Source organism: Tympanuchus pallidicinctus, unplaced genomic scaffold, assembly GCF_026119805.1.
Source record: "Tympanuchus pallidicinctus isolate F22 unplaced genomic scaffold, pur_lepc_1.0 scaffold1, whole genome shotgun sequence".
Lineage (NCBI taxonomy): Eukaryota > Metazoa > Chordata > Aves > Galliformes > Phasianidae > Tympanuchus > Tympanuchus pallidicinctus.
Window position 1 is genome coordinate 9330541 of NW_026294618.1, and position 18588 is coordinate 9349128.

The 18588-nt window shown below is 46.1% G+C and overlaps 1 protein-coding gene across 2 annotated transcripts in view; it reads left to right on the forward strand.

Moving 5' to 3' along the window:
- Window positions 1-5132: 5132 nt before the first annotated feature.
- Window positions 5133-18588, forward strand: part of PUM2 (pumilio RNA binding family member 2) — a 63991-nt gene continuing 50535 nt past the window's right edge. Inside the window, exon 1 of one of the 2 annotated variants that reach the window (XM_052688130.1) lies at window positions 5133-5334. The gene's annotated coding sequence lies outside the window, so the exon portion shown is untranslated. Of the gene's footprint in view, window positions 5335-5507; window positions 5527-18588 lie in introns of those variants that run through there. The other variant, XM_052688147.1, reaches the window with a different exon arrangement.

Below are 18588 nucleotides of genomic sequence, written 5' to 3' on the forward strand. Positions count from 1 at the left end.
CTGAAGGCATGTTTGACATAGCATATATTTTGTTTTCTTGATGTGCCAGTGGGTATGTCTTCGCAGCAAAACAGCAGGCCAGAAGGGTGGCTTTTATCAGCTCTGAGATGATACACCCGTGCTGCATTTTGGTATTCAAGTGATGAGTTCAGTCATACAGACACAGTGAGTTGCTTGTGGTCAGCCCTCTTTACACTGTAAGAAGAAGAATCTATAGTCTAGAAATCACAACACATGAGCAAAGATGAGAACAGAAGTCCCCACATGTTACCTTAAGTAAGTTCCACTTAGTGCAGAGCTGCTTCTTTCGGTCCTTATCAGAACTTGCTGGAGGTGTTGATGTTGCAGTCAGCAATAGGTGCAGGGGCACTGATGAGCCTGAGAAGAGAAAGTGATAGAAGCACAAAGTACTGCTGCAGATATTTGTTCTAGTTTATGCTTGGTATTACGGCTCCTAATTTGTTAGGATGCAGATTCTAGATCATTTAAACTGGTAATTAGGTTTATGCAACCTAATTACAATTTCCAGATGTGCTCTGAGGATTCCTATAATGGTTTTGCTTAGGAGAAGAAAAAAAAAAAAACATTCTTGCCCCCATCCTTTGTTTGGATATGGCTGAATGACCCATCTTCTTCATCTACTTGCACAAAACTAATTACTGTCACTGCCTTTTTTTTTCAAGTGCTCATGTGATTACTTCACTGCTCAGGATAGTTCTTTGAACTTCTTTATCTTCTATTAGAAATAAGAGTGTTTACTCATTACAGTGTAATACATGAAATGAGTGAGAATCAATGTAATGCTTATCTCTGTGGTTTCATTCTTTGTACTGAATACAATAGGCGATCCTTGGTTTTAAGAGCCATAATCTTCACTTCACATGTAGAGTTTCTGGAACTTATTTCTCCAAAGGAAAGAAAAACATTCTTCTGTTGAGACAATAAAGCTTTTTTTCTTAAGATAAGGGCCAACAGCCACTCTGCTGAGGATGAGATGAACGTGGAACTAAAAAACAGCTGGCATTATCTCTGACTTTGCCACTCCACAGCCATCCCCATTTATGTACATGTAGTGATGTCATTAGTCACTCCTGTTACAATGGCTGTCTCTGGTTGTTGCAACTCTGAGGTATGTTTATGAGCCTTGTTTATAGCCCAGCCGATTAGGAGGAGGTGAATGACTCAGGGACAAAAGCTGCCTTACTGGTGAAACGAGCGTTCAGCTGACTTCTGGGCAGTGTTAGCACAGACTTGGCAAAGCAGCTCCACGAGATACACTTCTTTCTCGTAACAAGTTCACAAAGACATGCTGCAGGGTTGTGCATTCAATTCACCGACACCTCCTTTTGTGCATTTCCTTTAAACCTCTGGAAGAAAAGCTTTTGGGAAGGTTGGAAATGTTTTCAGAAGCAATTGCCATAGAATCATAGAACCATAGCATCACTAAGGTTAGAAAAGAGCTCTAAGGTCATCTAGTCCAACCGTACGTAACCATCTAATGGCAAGTCAGCCTCCCTACATTTTGAAACAACAGGATAGCAACGAGAAAGTCCAAAATTGTGTCTAGCAGCAAAAATTGTCATAATTCAGCTGAGCATTTCTGTTGGTTCTAACATAAAGCATTCTCATTTGTACTGGCCTACTGTGCCATGCCAGTTGAAAGCTAGAACAAAAAACAAATAAGTAATCCAAGGTGGTCTTCATTGAAGAAATTTAATGTTGCACTGGCAAGGGAAACAAATGGAACCATTTTGAGAAGCACAGCAGAATGGGCTTTCAGAAAACTGATAGCACGGCTGCTGTCAAATGGTTTACAGGAAACACACTGAAGGAAAGCCTTTTTGTGCCAGTTTTTGTGCTGTTAAATGGAAAATTCGAAGGATGCTAAAGTAACTCAGAAGAGTTCTTCCCGTTACATTCACGGAAAATAGCTCAAAGGTGTGTGCATTTCAACATTAAAATCAAGTACTTGCATACATTGGGTCAAATGTCTCTGTATCAGGAGGTTTGAGGCAGGAGTAGCCTACGAAGCTTCAGGCAGTATTAGTGCAAGGAGAAGCTGCAGCAGAAGCTGCATTAATGCGCAGGCTGCGTAGGCAAAAGCAGCTCTGAGTGTGGTGAATGGCCATGGAAAGTCTGTGTTTGTAAAGCAAAGGTGAGGAAAAAGGATGCGTGGGTGGGAAAGTCCCTCTGTGCAAAATCTACAGTGTGTAAGTAATGCGTGAGGCCCCAGGGAAAGGCTGGCCCAAAGGGATGCCGGGGCACTGGGCTACAGCTCTTATCTCAGTACATGCTCCTAAATATCACAGCCACTGCTGGTCTAAAATGTGAAATGCCAATGGATTCCCACAGCCATGCATTTAGCAACGGATCTTGTGCAGGTGGTATCTCAGGTTTTTTTTTAATTAATTAAGAGTATGCCTGTTGACAAAGTGGAATCCAGAACTGTGCATGAGCTGCCAGATGTACTATGCGGCGTGTGGGATAATTAATAACTTCATCAAAACAGGAGCTGCTCCTGTGAACGCACAAAGCATTCATCTGAGTCAGCACTTCTCTCGTGGAGATGTAGGTAACAAGGGATGTGCTCGGGGGACGTCCTGCCACTCCAAGGCCCTGCTCTGGAATGTGGACAGATAGCTCTAATCAATTTGGATCTGCAGTGCTGTGCAGCCTGAAGGTGGTAGGTAGTGAACTGTGGCTCTTATTTCAGAGGCTGAGCAAGGCTCACCCTTTTATGACTGCTCCTCATGGACAGCAGGATGGTGATTAGACTGCAAGCAGGGCTGAGACAGAGGTTCTTGAGTTCTTCCCTGCAGCAGAGGACAGACAAAGCTGTGTCTGATTTTCCATGGCTCTGCAAGGAAATCGGACCTGCAGGTCTCGAGTGAAGAAATCAAATCTAGGGGCCCCCAGTCCTTGAGATGTAGGGGGGTTAACATTTGGCTTAAAAGAGCACAACTTCACGTAGGGACTTGCATCTTTTCTAGAGATGCTTTGAGAAGGTCTACCATATCAATTTATTTAATTTCCATGGAGAAATGCCTTTGATTTAATTAAGCCTGGTTAATTATTTGCTGCCATGCTAGGTCTAACAGCATGATACGTCAGAGACGCTGGAGGACGTGCACCTCCTGGCACACCAAGAGAAATTTTGTTCAAATGGAGAGCTTTGGGTCCTGACGTTTGTGGTTTTGGAAAATGTAGGCACCAGTCGGATTAAACACCGGCTGAGTGGGATAGTTAGGACTGCAGCTCCGTGATTAGGGAACTTGCCCAAGTTGCACAGCAAGACTCTGGAGGAAGGCAGCAGCACCCTGATTTTCCATATCATTGGCTACTTCTCTAAACTGTGGGCCATATATTTGGATGGCATTGAGGATGCCCATTCACAGGGAAAAAAAAACAAAAACAAAAAACCAAGCACAGCCAGACTATGTTTATCAGTGCTTATCAGAAACATCTGGAGTGTGAGCAGAGCCCAGTCGGCTGTTAATATCTCCTTAACAAAAAAGAAATAGATAAGAAAAGCATTTTGTAATGGAGCAATACTAAGTTAAAGTATGTCAAGCATTAAGTAATTTTAAATTTTCCACTCAGAGGAAAAGAGAAAGACTATTCTTGAATTTTTTTAACGTGAGCCAGAATGTCAGTGATACCATTGGACTGTGCTGTGTGTGGTTATGGAATTTACTCTCTAGAAAAATTATTAAGAAAATAACAAAGCAATATTTCTCAGATCAAATCCTGAACCGTTTACACTTAAACAGGGTTTTCCAGTACTGAGGAGCAGACTGATGCAGAAGTCCTTCAAGCTTATCATATATATACATGTCGAATTCCTCCTGAACACTGAATGCTTCATACACGCGCTTTGCTGCTGATCAGAATTACCCAGGATAGACCGGGCCTCCAGAAGGGTCTGAGTTGGTATAATACAGACCAGCTGTTGCAGCTGCCTGGGACAGCAAGAACAGCCCCTGCTTGCAGCACAGGCTGTGACTCGGAGGCCGACTCAGAGGCCTTCTCTCCTCCAGAGAGCAGAGGAAGTGGCTCTGCAGCCCTGCAGACAAAGGTGGCAGTGGGACAGGACACAGGATCACAGGGATTAGCCAGGCGTCTGGCTGCTTAGCGTTAAGCTGAAATCATTTTCATTTCTTAGGAAAACATTTATCAGGAAATGGGAACTTTTATGCCCCCAACAGTGAGTTTTTCCTTCAGGATGCCTCTAAGGAGGCAGTTGGCGGGCAGACCTCTGCTCCCCAACAGGCCACCCCAAAGTCCCTGCTCCCCATCAATGCGCTGCTGTCCTGTTGGGCACCACACGAACCCCAGGCTGGTGGACAGGCCTGCTGTGTGCAGGAGGAACTGGGGCAGCAGCGCTGTGCAGCCTGCTGGGACTGATAACGGGGTCCCACCCTAAGGTGTGATCTAAGGATGGCTTCTCGAGTGCCCTGCAGCCAGCCAGGCTTAGCAGACCTGCTGAGGAGGCAGACAGTGTATTTCCTCGTGGAATCTGTGTTTTGAAGTGACACTGACAGGCTGGGCTCTGTGTCCTACAAGAGAAATGCTGCTGGGAATAATTGGGGTTGTAATTCAGCGTGGCCGACAAACCCCACAGTGAGCTGCTGTTGGGAACCTGTAGTAGCTGGGGGTCGGAGGCCATAAACCCCAGAGGTCCCTTCCAACCCTGCCATTCTGTGGTTCTAGCAGTGCTTACTGACTGCAAGGCAATGATGTATTTATCAACAGCTCTATCTGAGGTCGTGCATTTCACGTTCTCGGGGAAGGAAAGAACTAAATCCTCCCACGGCCATCACGCACAGGCACATCAGCCAATTAGTAGCTCCGGCCACGCGTGTACTGTTTACTGCATGAACAACGCGCCTTTCCCCGCTCCGCGGCCTTCCTCTGGGAAGCCGATAACGTCGAAAACCTCCCGGGAGAAGCGACGACCGCACAACCCGAGGGCAGAGCGGCGAGCGCCGCTCCGAGGGGAGGAGGGACGCCGGCGGGCGGCGCACGCGCGGTGAGCGGCGGAAGGGGCCGGGGGCCGCCTCCCCGCCTCCTCCCGGCGTGGGGCGCGCATGCGCTGTGGCGGCGGCAGGGGCGAGCGGCGGCGGCGGGGGGAGCTTTGCCGCGCTCTCGCTCTCCCTCTCCCTCCGCGCGCGCCCTCCCGCCATGTTGTTGTGAGCCCCTCGCGGCCGAGGGGGGGGGAGGGGAGGCCGGAAGGAGAGGCGCCGAGAGGAGCGGGGGGCGGCGGGCGGGCGGCGGCGTCCCAGGGCCCGCTCCGGCTCCGGCTCCGTCGCGGCGAGCGGCGCCGCCAGCCAGCCCGTGAGTAGCGGCGGGGCCGCGCGGGGTAGGCCGCGGGCGGGCGGAGCGGGCGGGCCGCCCCCCTTCTTTCTTCCAGCCCCCTTTTGTCTGCGGCGAGGGAGGGGAGAGAGGGCGGGAGGGGGCCATGTTGCGGCGGGGCGGTGCGGGGCCTGCGCGGCGGGCTGGCCGCCTTTGTGTGCTCGCGGCGCCGAGGTGGGAGCGGGCGGCGGCGGCGGCGGCGGGAGGGGTGGCGGGGCGGGAGCGGGGCGGGGGCTTTGTTCGGGCCGAGGCAGCGCCGGCGGCTCGGGGCTTTGTGATGAGCACGGCTGTGGGGAGGGCGGGACGAGAGGGCTGCCGCCGCTTCCGCGCCGCGAGGGCTTGGGCTGTAATCGTGCTTCGAAACCGGCGGCGGTAACAGAAGTCGGGGCGGGTGGCCGCCGTCGTGCGGGGCTGCGCGGCGTTGCGCTGCGCGGCGTTTTGCTGCGCGCTCGGGGCGGCTCTGCGCCTTGCCGCGCTCCTACCCGCCCCCGCGGCGCCGCGCTCTGACGGACGGTGCCGGCAGGGCTTTGTCCGCCGTTCCCGGAGCGCTGTGTGAGCCGCTGCCGAACGAGCGAAACTTTTCCTGGCCGCCTTATCGTTGTGGCTTTACGTGCGGCGTGCGAACAAAGCGCACGGAGATCTCTTTTAGTTTCTCTTTTCTTTGTTGCCTCCCGGCTCTGTGCTTCGGTTGTGGGGGATACCGACGCGTTTCATGTGTATTTACCGCCTCGAGTCCCCGTTTTCGTAGATAAAACGCGCCGTTTCTGTACGATCGGCGTCTCTGGGGCCAAAGCGTCGCCGACACGTGCGGCTGTGCCGAGAAACAGAATTATTTTCTACTTCCCCGTAACCCGCAGCTCAGTTCGTGGCCGTGAGAGAGCGGATGCGTTCTGTTGGTGGGTGAAGGAGGCGCGGAGCAAAAGGGAGATGGGAATTCGGCGATGTGCTTCGGTTGTGTGTGTAGGAACGGCGCTGAATCAGCTGATGGCTCTCCCAAGTGTGCAAAGAGTTTGGAATCTGGAATTTGGCCCAGCAAAGTGGTTAGAAGGCAAACGCGTGTGAGAAACTGCTTGATAGTGCTGATAGTTCTGTAGTTTAATATGTGGAGGTTGCATCTAGGGAAGTAATATAGGATTTGAATAGGGTTGTTGTTGTTTTTCCAGCATTAATTGGAAATAGCTTTTCTAATTAATTTCTGTAGTATCATTTCGCTACTTAATGTTTTTCTCCAGCGTTCGGGGTGTCGACACAGAGCTGAGGTCGCTGTAACCATATCTGATGTCGTGGTTGCCACCACGCGAGGCTGTTGACTAAAAAGTTGGACTTGCCTATGCTGCAGTGAGAAGTTGTCTCTTACTGTGGCAGCCTGTATTAAATGTTATGCAGGATTGTGATGACATGAAATGCTGCACGTGTGTTTGCCTCGTAGTTTGCCCTTGGGGAAGTTCCTTAGGGCAGGTGCTTGGGGTGAGCATACGAGCAGGACATCCCCTTGTTGAGTACAGGGGGCTGGATGGGGTTTGTGAAAGCATTTTCTACTTCGCTCTTAGACTTTTTTTGCTTGCTGAAATGATATATGACTGCACACAGAAACATCTGCAATAGGGAGTTTCATAAAAGCTTTCTCCTTGATGATTTCCATTCTTTGTACAGTGGTTTATAAGTCTCCAGCATGATTAGAGCAAGTTGTTGTAAACAGAGGCAGATGACCCAGGAGATGGTTTAAATACCTGCCTGTATGTCTTCATGCCTTCTTTGATCATGGAAGGACAAAACACTGCACTGCCCATTGCACTGAAGAGAACCCTGAATTCTCTCGTGTTCTTTCTGGATTGAGCCCTCCTGTGAAATGAGCATTAATGCACTGGAGTTTCTTCAGACTTTATAAATGCTTCTCATTGCATGTATCATACGTATAGGTATGTGAAAACTTTATCAAGCTGCTGCTTTCTCTTCTCTTTGGCAAATGTAGTTGGAAATGCATACTTAGCCTGATGTGGATTTTCCCCACCCATGACATAGCACTAGTGACTATTGTGCACAGTTGCAGCACTGTCACACAGCCAGTGACAAGATTGTCGTCCTGAAGTGGCACGAGAAGTCTTTTCGTGTAAGGTTCCTTTTCTGCTCCCATAAGAACAAATACAGCTGTGCAGTCATTTCTGGTGCTTCTAACCATGAAGTCAAAGGCACTTCACCTTCCTTTGGTAGGAAGGAGTTTTAAGTGGCATCAGAAGATGAAAGTGTATTCGGTTCTACTGTCTGCGATGTAATTTCAAACACGTTGCATTCAGTTGCTTTACAGTAATGGCTTGGATAGAGAAGCATGATAGCCAGGTTTAGTTTAAATCCCACTCAGAATACATGCTGTGCCTTTCAAGTTAACAGGCAAGTGCTTTCTGAGTTGCTTTGGAAAATGTTTGCCCTACAGATGAGGGCCAGGTGTTACCTCTGGGTGTATCTGTGAAGATTTAATTTCATTAGTGGTGAACAGATTCTTCTCCTGAATGTGCTGGTTTAAGAGCAGCTGTACACTTACAGAAGAAATGTGTCTGAAGGTGCTACAGTGACAATCTCCACAATGAGAACAAGTATCTCTGTAGTAACCCAAACTTCAGATTTCTGCATCTAGTTCTGCATTTAAGTCCCAAACTTCGGAGTGTCAATGCATGGATCTGTCCTGTACAGACTGTGCTGTTTTTCCAGTGTGTATTTGTGTGTAAATTGCTGCAAGTAATTCAGTTTTGTACTTTTTCTTTGAAGTTTACCATATAGTTTTAAGGTAGGCTTCCTTTTGCACTGGCAGAGCTGTCAAGTTACAGGTGGTAGAAAGTCAGTTGTCTTTCTGCTGCAGAGCTGCCTGCATGTAAGTCCTGATGGAAATGAAGGCAATATCAGGCTGCCTTCTTGGACTTCATTCTTTAGTTTTCATTCACGTTATTTTGAGGAATTTTTTTTCAAGTATCTTGCTGTTCATGTCCTCTATGATATGCATTACTTAAGGTAGTTCTGTGGATGCTGGATGAGCTTGTTGTGTGGTGTAAAGAAGTTGCAGAAGTGATTTCAGGAGCTTTGTTTTGTCAATAAGGTGCATATGTACCACAGCAGTGAAAGCAGTTCTTATGTTACAGAGACACTTTTCTTCCACTTTATTAACGTGCATCCTCCTCCATCTGTCTGCACTTGCACACACACACATATTCCCTAATGGTTGGCCATACAGCAGTGGAAAAGTAGGTGTGGAGGGATGAGAGGGCTGTACTTCTTTTGTCTGCATCTTCTCATCTAGGTGTCCTTGTTCTGATTCAGCAACTTTCCACATAAGTCAGTCCTTATTGTTTGGATGTGGCACTCCTGCTTAGCACAAAAAACGAGAGGTTTCTTGGCCTCGAAAATGGAATTGTTAGCACAGAAAGTACATAGTTAAAACTGCAGAGAGACTTGGGGTTTTGTGTTTGCAGTTATTTAGTTCCTCAGGACATACTGAAAGATTGATAGCACATTGGTTATAGTGGACATGTGTGCAGATCACTGCATATCCAGGGAGAAGCAGTTTTTACCTGCAGAAGTTCTGAATATCGCAGGGAGATTTTTCTGGTTGTCATCTCTGCTTGTTTCGAGCCAAGAGTTGAATGCTTTGAAAATAACTTGGCAAAGTTCATTTTAATCTGAGCCTGAGATCTTTGTTTCATGAAAACCCAAAAATGCATCAGCACAAGCTGCAGAAGTTTTATGTCCATTCCTTCATTAGGATCTTCTGTAGTGCACCAAGTTTGTAAGAAAAACTGAAGGTGACATGCAAGAATGAGATGCATTTCAGATAATGTGTTTTCTGGGCTGTTTCATTTCATAGTCTACAGATGTAGAAGATTAGACTAAACAGCTTCACAGATTGTGCTGAGTAGCAATGTAAAAAAAAAAGCAGGGCCTGGTGCAGGTGGGAGCACTGCTGACTCCATCCCCACCGCTCAGGATCACGCTGCAGGTGGGTGTTGCTTCCACAGACCCAGCGGGACGCAGCGTTCCTGTCGATGGTTGGATAGTTGGCCTGTTTGTTTTTCATGGAACCACTTGCACTTTGCATTGACTCCGTAGCTTTAAGGATGCGTGTGAGCTGAGATACTTTTTCAAAGCCTGCAGTAATCCAAAATCAAAAAAATGTTCCTTTGCTTGAAGCAGTTAGAAATCAAACTGCGTGCAGTAGCCTCCCAGTGCTCCGTTTGGCCCTGTAACATATATAAGCATTTCACAGTGCTGTGAGTGCCTGGTTTCCATCAGAAGTCTGTCGTACAGTTGGGTTTGAGTTTATGCAAAGCAGACCTATGAGAAATGCTATGGGTTTTGCACCCAGTTTTGCTTGTTACAGTTGCAGCCTAAAAAAAAATAAATGATTAAGGTAAAATAGAACAGAGATTTTGTTGTAGATTAGAGCTTCTGTTGGAAACAGTAATCTGGGGGAGAAAATCCAGCGTTAAGCTTTTATCTCCAAGTGTTCCATTGGTACAACTTCCTCGTTTGTCTTGAATCTCAGCTGGGAATGGCTTTATTCCCCATGACTCCTGCGATGCTGTGGGGAGCTTGGGGGGTGTTGCAAGAATGTAGTAAATACAGGAGCAAGCATAATACAACAAAACTGGCTCTTAAACGCAGGGATCTCTGTTGTCTGTTTTCTTGTTGTATTTTTCCCTAATCTGTTTTTTTTTTTTTTTTCCTCACTCTTGAGCTACTTTTGACTTTTCTACTTTTACTATTCCAGTTTTTCCTTCTGTTCTTGCCCATGTCCAGCTTTCTGCTGTATCACATTCTCTATTACATTAGTGCTGAAATGAGAGCAGTCCTGTAAATACAAATTGCTGCAGCGTTCTTCTCCTCCACTGGAATATGCAGAAACGCATGGTGTGTTTTTTCTCTTGCCATCACAGGCAACTGCACAGGTTTTCACACTTCTCTCTTCCACCTGCTTCCCCTCCCCAGAGGGAGGCAGAGGTGCATTGTAAGCAGAGCCCTTGTTTAATTACTGCCTGGGTCCCTCAAAACACGGGTGCATTTCTCCAGCAGAGAATACCATGAATGTGTATTTTCTGGTAACTTGGGTAGAGAGTGCAGGGCAGCCACTCAGTATCTTTTTGTAGTGTTTCAGCAGTGTCAGAAGTACTGACTGAATGTTTTGTCGCAGTGATTTATGCAGGTTGTGTTAGGAGCTGAACCACTCGCTGTTGTGCTCACTAAGTATTGCATGGGCAATGGCTCTATAGATGAATGCATGCAGTTTTTTTGTCCTTTTAGACAGATGGCAAAGAACATTAATAGAAATAATTATACTAGATCATAGAATCATAGAATGGCTTGGGCTGGAAGGGACCTCAAGGATCATGAAGCTCCAATTCTCCCACCAACCTCCACATTTAATACCAGCCCAGGCTGCCCAGGGCCCCATCCAACCTGGCCTTGAACACCTCCAGAGACAGGCAGGGAATCCACAACCTCTCTGGGCAGCTGTTCCAGCAGCTCACCACTCTCTTGGGAAAGAACAAAAAGGTGAACAAAAGTTCTTTAAGAAGTAAAAATGGAGATGCTGAAACGTTGTTCAGAATAAATCATCTTAAGTGTATCTTCAAACTGTGGATTTGGTGTTATTTTTTAGCAGGCTGCAATGAACTCACATAATGTGAGACTACCAAAACGACTTAAAAATGCATCTCAGATATAAATAGGAATAGTGAATCATTACTTTGAATTCCATTAGGAGCTTAATCTATGTAGAAAGTAAAGCAAAAAGTGTAAGTTTGCAAATACAGCAGGGATTTTTCATGTAAAAATAGCTGAAGCCATCCTTATTTCCAGCAAATGATAACTTCTTGCTCTTTGGGATTAGCTTGTGTGAAACCCTGCTGGTTTTGTGGCAAGAAAGTGGTGTAAGCCTGAGGGCTTCAGGAGGAGGCTAAAGGAAATGCAGAGTGTGGAAGAGCCATGTTTTCCCTTTGTAACAGAAGATGGGTGAGTTCTGACTGACTGAGGGGTACGTGGAAGTGAGTCTGCATGGTTGTGTGCAGTTTGTTTTTGAGAGGAATGTCAGCTTGGTTGCAATTACTGGTGGATTTTGAGTAATTTTCCTATTAGTTGGTGGAAGTTGAGAAATCCTTTCTAAGTGAGTCAGAATAATAAGTTAATAAATATACTTGATTAGTTCCAAGACAAGTAATTCCTGTGAAGACTAGGGAAATTATTTGGGTCTTTTGAAAGCCATCTGAAACGTCTGCGGATGAGCTGAACATCTTGGTAAGCAGAAGGCAGAGCAACATTGTCTGGTGTAGGGTATTTAATGTTTGTTTTTTGTTGATGCTGAAGAATTTTTGTCAGAGTCCTTGGTAAGAGATAATGGAGAAATGAGCATGGATGGGTGTTTCAGAGGCTGCTCACAGGGAAGGATGGAGTGGGTTATGTGGGAATTCCATGGCAGTGCTGAGGTTTAATGAATGCTGGTTTGGCCTTCACACTGACTCACTCAGGCTTTTGACTTATTTTTCTGTCCCTCAAGACCCCAAAAGCACTGCAGGCTCTTTGCATTGCATCTGGGAAGACCACTAGCTGCTGTGGCATCGTCCTTTCACTGACATCCCTATGGGGCTGCAGATCAGCTGGAGGTCTGTTCATCAGTAGTTCACCTTGCTTCACAGTGTGAAGGATTGCCCAGGGTAAATAGGTTTAGTGATCAGCAGTCAGTAGTGTTTGGATTTACGACGGCAGTGTGGGTTTTGTGAAGTTCAGGGTATGCTTTCTTGGATGTCAGAACACTTGCAGGTGTTCTTGCTGCATGCTGGAGTGGCGACACTGTCCTCAGTGTTTGTTCTGTCTTCCTCGTGTCCCTTGCCCAAGGAGGCTGTGGATGCCCCATCCCTGCAGGCATTCAAGGCCAGGCTGGATGTGTCTCTGGGCAGCCTGGTCTGCTGGTTGGTGACCCTGCACACAGCCGGGGGGCTGGAACTAGATGATCATTGTGCTCCTTTTCAACCCTGGCCATTCTGTGATGCTACGATCTACTACCACTCCTCATAGCAAAGGTTGATAAACAGTTCCTAAATTTAGTTACGTAGAGTTATGAATCTGAATACTGCTCTGTCTTCCCCCAGTAAAGGAGGGAAAAAAGGTGAGAACTGATGGTGAGAACCTTGAAAATCCTGCAGCTTGGTCTGCTGGAAGCTCTTTGTCTCTGAGAAATGCTGGGACTGTCGCAGCCTGTTTGACACTTCTTGAGGAGAGTGGTGCTGTGCACAACGGAACATAACTGCTTTCACTTGGCTTTGGTTGCTGCAACTCATTTCTGGTGCAATGTATGGACTTAGAGAGCAGTTCTGTGAGTAGCTGCTGACACACAGTCCTTTGGGGAGAAGGATGCAGAGAGTTTAGAAGTTCACTGAGTTCAGGAGCTTTTTAGCATTGCTGTGGTACAGAGGAGGAAATCAATAGATCAGTTTGTGCAAGTATTCAGTGTGACTCGCATGGGAATCTGTTAGAATTCATGCAGCCACAAAATAAGTGCCTGGGTGTTATTAAATTAATAAAATATGCAGATGTTTAGCATTGTTGCCTCTGGTATAAAACAGACAATTGCTAGCAAAAACTTTGCTTGATTTTAAACAATAAAATTGTTTTTGTTGTTCAAATAAGATACTTTTGTGCAATGGAAATTGGGAAATAATGTTCCCGTATGAGACTTTACAGTCATGTAGACATCCCTAGGAACAATGAGCACCATCTCATCGTTCCAGTTGGGAACAACATAATCCATTTCCTGACCTTAGAGTGGGAGTCACGTTTCCTGAATCATTTGTTGGTCCATTTATAGAATCCACATAAAGCATCCCTAGAAATCTTAAGTGATCTTGCAGATCATATTTTTGCATTTCCTAACTTTGTGACTTTTATTTCAAAATAAAGTTTTTCAGTATGCATCTAAACCTTTTCAAAAGGTTTTCATGAACGGATATTGAAGAGTTTTTTGAGTGCTGAACAACTGCAAAGCACATAAATACCATCATGTTTGAAGCCCAGGCTGGGTGTTAGCTCATCAACGCTGCCTTCTCCCCACAAAGTGTCCATCAGTCTACGGAGCTGCTCTGGACTTCATTGATTTCTGTTTCTGCAGTTAACAGACTCTGATAACTTCATTACAAGTGCTGTCTTTCTGCATTTCTCAGTGTTTATATTTAGTAGATACATACCACAGTAACCTTTAGATCCACATAACTAGAGGCCAGGTAAATGAACGTCAAACGCATGTTTTAAGCAGCTGCTCAGATCTGCCAGCTAGTACAACTCTCCAAACGGTACCAATTAGGGAGAGAAATGTTAGACTGAAAGCATTTTTCCTTTTGCTTTGCTGTGGTGAGGGCATTTGATTGGAAAACGTCTACTCTTGTTAAAGCTGGTTTAATAAGTTACTTGCAGAACTTTTCACCGTGTTATTGCTGTGTAGTTTGCAGCAAATCTGAGGTTCTTGGGGGTGAGTTTTAAGGTGTTGATTTTTTGTGCACTGAAAAAAAGAAGAAAAAGACACCAGATGTCCTGTGTCTCGCACTGGAGACCTCACCAGATTAGTGGCTTGTGACTGCCGCAGTTCTGGCAGCAGCCTTGAAACTTTCCCAGTAGGAAAGAGGTAACTGGTGTTCCCAGCTCTTTCATTGAAAGTAGCTAAAATGGTGTGTTGTATGACACAAAATCAAACAGAAAGGCATTCCGAATTTGTTGTGTATTTCCTTAGCTAGAGAGAGGAAAACAAGAGTTCTGAATTTGCAGATAAATGACTTGTATTTTGAGCAGTCTTGAGCATGTAGTGTGTGGAACAGGCACCTTAACAACAAGGGAATGGCATAGAGCTGCATCAGAGGAGCCTCCAGTTGGATGTTAGGTAAAGGAGGGAGTGTTTGGATGCTGGAAGTCTCCCCAGGGCAGAGCAGCTAGCTTCAACAAGCAGTGTGACAACACACTCAGACACAGGGTTTGAATTTTGGGTGGACCTGTGTGGAGCCAAGAGTTGGGCACAGTGATCACTGAGGGTCCCTTCTAATGCAGGGTATCCTGTAAATACCCTGTGACTGTAGAACTGTTGCTCGCTTCAGTGGGTGTGTTGTCCAAAAAGAACATCCTTAGAAAACAGCTGAGGAGATTGATAACAGCAATGTCTTTAACTCTGCGTTTCTCTGCTGTGGACAGATAAAGTAGAAAACGTGCTCTTGCCTATAGTAACTGTTAAAATGCATTGGAACAAACGTGGTTTTGTGTTTTCTGCTTAACCTTCTCTTTGTGCTCTTGTGTGATTCAAGTCACCGTCTGAGAACTGGGCAGTTCCCTTTCTTCACCTCTAGCTTCAGCACCCTCCTGAAGAGCATGCGGGGTTCCACACCGCTGGAACTCTTCTCAGTCACATTTCTCTCTCAGTTCTCTTCCTGAATTGAACAGGGAGAGAAAATGTGATGAGAAGGAGCACGCCACCCCTGTGTCCACTTGCTGCGTAAACCCCAAACAGAAGGTTGGATTTCATTGCTGTTGGCTTGATAGAGAAATGACCAGGCTTTGCATGGTTTGTTTTTTTTTTCTTTTCTCCTTTGGGTGAATTGGTTATTATTTTTCAGTATTTTTCCTGTTCCTCATTCCCTTGTATCTGGGTTATTTTCATTTTTCTGTTAGCTGTGTTAACACATCAGCAAATGGATGTCTTGCTTGCAATGCAGAAGGTTAATTTATGGGAAGTTTTACTTTATTCTAAGTGTGTACATCTTGTTTGTTTTATTTGTTCTGATGCATTATTGACCTCATTATATAGACCTCATTGCAGCCTTTCAGTACTTAAAGGGAGCCTACAAATGAGAGGGCAGCCAACTCTTCACAAGGGTAGATAATGGCAGGACAAGGGGAAATGGTTATAAATTGAGGGAGGGAAGGTTTAGAATCCTAGAATCATTAGGGTTGGAAAGGACCTCTAAGATCACCTAGTCCAACCATCCATCTACCACCAGTGTTGCCCACTAAACCATACTCCTAAGTATGGGTCAGTAACCCCCATCAGAAGAGAACATGGGAGAAGGAGAGCCTGTTGGCTGACATTACAGTCCTACCTCCTTTTTAAGAAACAGGATCACAAAACATTACCTTTGACCACCCAATGGAGAAACAGATGTGCTCTGGATACACAACTTGCTCAGTGCTTAGCAGCCCCAAAAAGGCAGAGGTGGCTGCAAGGGAGCCAAAGTCACAGCCAGGTCCTCCAGCCACAAAACACACAGACACAAGGTTAACAGAACAGGAGACCAGCTAGAAGGAAGAATGCCTAGGTAAGGGAGATGTCTGAGGGCTCCAAGCTCTCCTGTGGATGTTTGTACATCCAAGGATAAAATCTCTGCCAACCGAGTCCTGTTTATTCACAGCTTGTCAAAACCATGCAGTCAGAAAGTACTGTTGTTTTGGCATCTTGAACCACGTTTTGCCATCAAATTCCATGGGAATTTGAGTTAATTTTACAAATCTTGAATGTTCTCATCTATTTCTTTTCGTTCTTCTTAAATAGAAGTTGTACTAAAATGATAAGGACAGACAGCCTTTTAGAGCTTCCCCAGCTGCTCTCACTGAAGTGCATGTAATTCACCTGCCCCTCTCCTGGTCTTCCCAAGGGGAAACCCTGTGAAACAGCACTGCCTTCCTCAGGTGTGGTGAAGAAGCTGTAAACCTTTACAAACCTCAGTGTTAAGGTCAGGACATTCCCATGTGCTGTGGATGGCTGTAGGATTAGGCAGTTTAATACTCGATGTATGATTTGCATGTTTTTAATACCTCTCCACCCAAGCTGCCAGATCAACACAAAAACGTGAAATTTTCTCAATCGGTGAGAAGTGAGCTTGAGAAGGAGCCTCTAAACTTAGCTTAAAAAAAGAATTATGCAATCATTCAGGTTGGAAATCTGATCATCGAATCCAGCCGTCAACCCAGTGGCAGAATGTTTCTGCCAGCGTAGGATGGAAGTGTCCCTCCTGCCCTTCCTTCCCACCACGAAGCCCCACCATGCACCTGAGCTCCAAATTGCTTTCCAGACCTCCTGATGCCTCTTGCTTCTACAGTACTTCAGAGAGCAGTGGAGTACCATACTCAGCAGTGTCCTGATGGGAGGAGAGCTGAGCTACTTCTGCAGCCAAGCCACCCGATGGGCTTTTAGCATCCAGCCTAGCATCTGCATCCAGCACAGCCCACACCACACAGCAAAGTACTGAGAGCTTGATTCCCGTGCAATGCAGGCATTGGATGTCAGGGAGAAGTTCTTTAGACAGTGGGGAGGTGCTGGAACAGCTGCCCAGAGAGGTTGTGGATGCCCTGTCCATCCCTAGAGGTGTTCAAAGCCAGACTGGATGGGGCCCTGGGCAGCCTGGTCTGGTATTAAATGGGGAGGTTGGTGGCCCTGTGTGTGGCAGGGAATTGGAGCTTCATGATCCTTGAGGTCCCTTCCAACCCTGGCCATTCTGTGATTATCAACTGTTAACATATTTAATAAAGGTCTCTTTGTTAGAAGGAAGGAGTAACGATTACTGAAATATAATGCTTAAACTTAAACTTGTAGCATGCATGTATTAAGCAATCAACACCAATTAAGTAACAAGCAGGGTTAGACAGAGGTGCAGGTGCAGTTCAGATTTGGTCATTTATAACACATGCTTGCATACATTGGAATATATCACTTCAAATGGAGCAAGCAGTAAATAAATAGTAATAAATCGTGCCATGTTATTTATTGGTTAGGCTGGTAGTTCTGCCTGTTTTTAACTGTGGGCATTACAGTTCTGGGCTTTAGGGCATCTGAAAGTAGTTTAGAAATCTTGTACCACGCAGTTGTGCCACTTTCTGACCAATACTTCCTGGATGGGAAGATGGATATAAAAGTCTGTGCAACGGGGAGAGCAGTTTCTTAGTGGCAGAAGAGTTTGTGAGAACTGAATGCTGTTTTGTGTTTCATGAAGCGTGTTTCACTTTGCAGCCAGGAAGAGAACCCAAGGTTTCTGGATGGTGCGGCCTCTGCAGCCACCAGATGGGACTGAAGTGGGTGCAGAGATGTTTCATTTTCCTCTGCCTCTCTTGCTGGGAGTGCTGTCCTGTTAGACTGGGTTTGTGTGCTCTGTTGGTAGAGGACAGGGAAACAGGTTGGTGATTGCCAACTTTGGCAGTGCCTTCTGAGATAACAACTGGCTTAGATATGTGGGGTGCTCTGAAAATAGTGCCTCCTATTTATTTCCATGAAAACAACAATGGCTACAGAGAGCACAGTAACATGATTTGATAGAGCACATTCTCAGCTGTGAAACACTGTTTCTTAACACAGTCACCACACTTAGCTGGACATTTTCACCGGCCCTGAACAAGAGCCTTGGAGGAATTCAGTGACATGCCTCTGCTTCAGTCCCCATTTTGTCAGGCTGCCCCTCTGCTGCCATCTGTCACAGGGCAATAAATGTAATGGCATATTGGTGGGAAGGTTGAATCTCTGCTGCCATACCGGCATCATCTGTCTCTGCTGTCACGGGCTACCATAATAAAGTAGGAGGTATTTCTTTTGGAGCAGGCCTTGAGTACTTTAGTATGTTTTTATTTCCTGCTTGTACAAGTCCAGGAAGTTCCTTTTTCCAACATGCATGGTTCCAGATTATAGACACTCCTGTTGACTAGAAGGACTACCAGGCAAGTGAATAACTGCGTATACGCGTGCCATGTGTTATGGTCACCATACTCTTTTGTGACTTGCCTTTAGCAGATTGGAAAGTGCTTTTGTTGCATATTTCTTCTTTGCAGTACCACAGAGTTGCTTGGGTTGGACCTTTAAGATCACCCAGTTCCAACCCCTGCTGTGGGCTCATTGCCCCTCACCAGCTCAGGCTGCCCCAGGCCCCCCAACCTGGCCTTGAGCTCCTCCAGAATGGGGCACCCACAGCTTCTCTGGGCAGCTGTGCCACCATCTCACCAACCTCTGAAAAAAAGATTCCTCCTAGTATTTCATCTCAGTCTCTCCTCTTTTGTGGACATCGCTCTTTGTCTTATCACTATTAGACCATGTAAAGAATTGCTCTCCCTCCTGTTGGTGAGCTTCCATCAGGTACAAGGTCTCAATGAGGTCTCCCTAGAACCTTCTCCAAACTGAACAAGCCAGCTCTCCCAACTTTGTAAGAGAGGTGCTCCAGCCATATGTTCATCCTTGTGGCT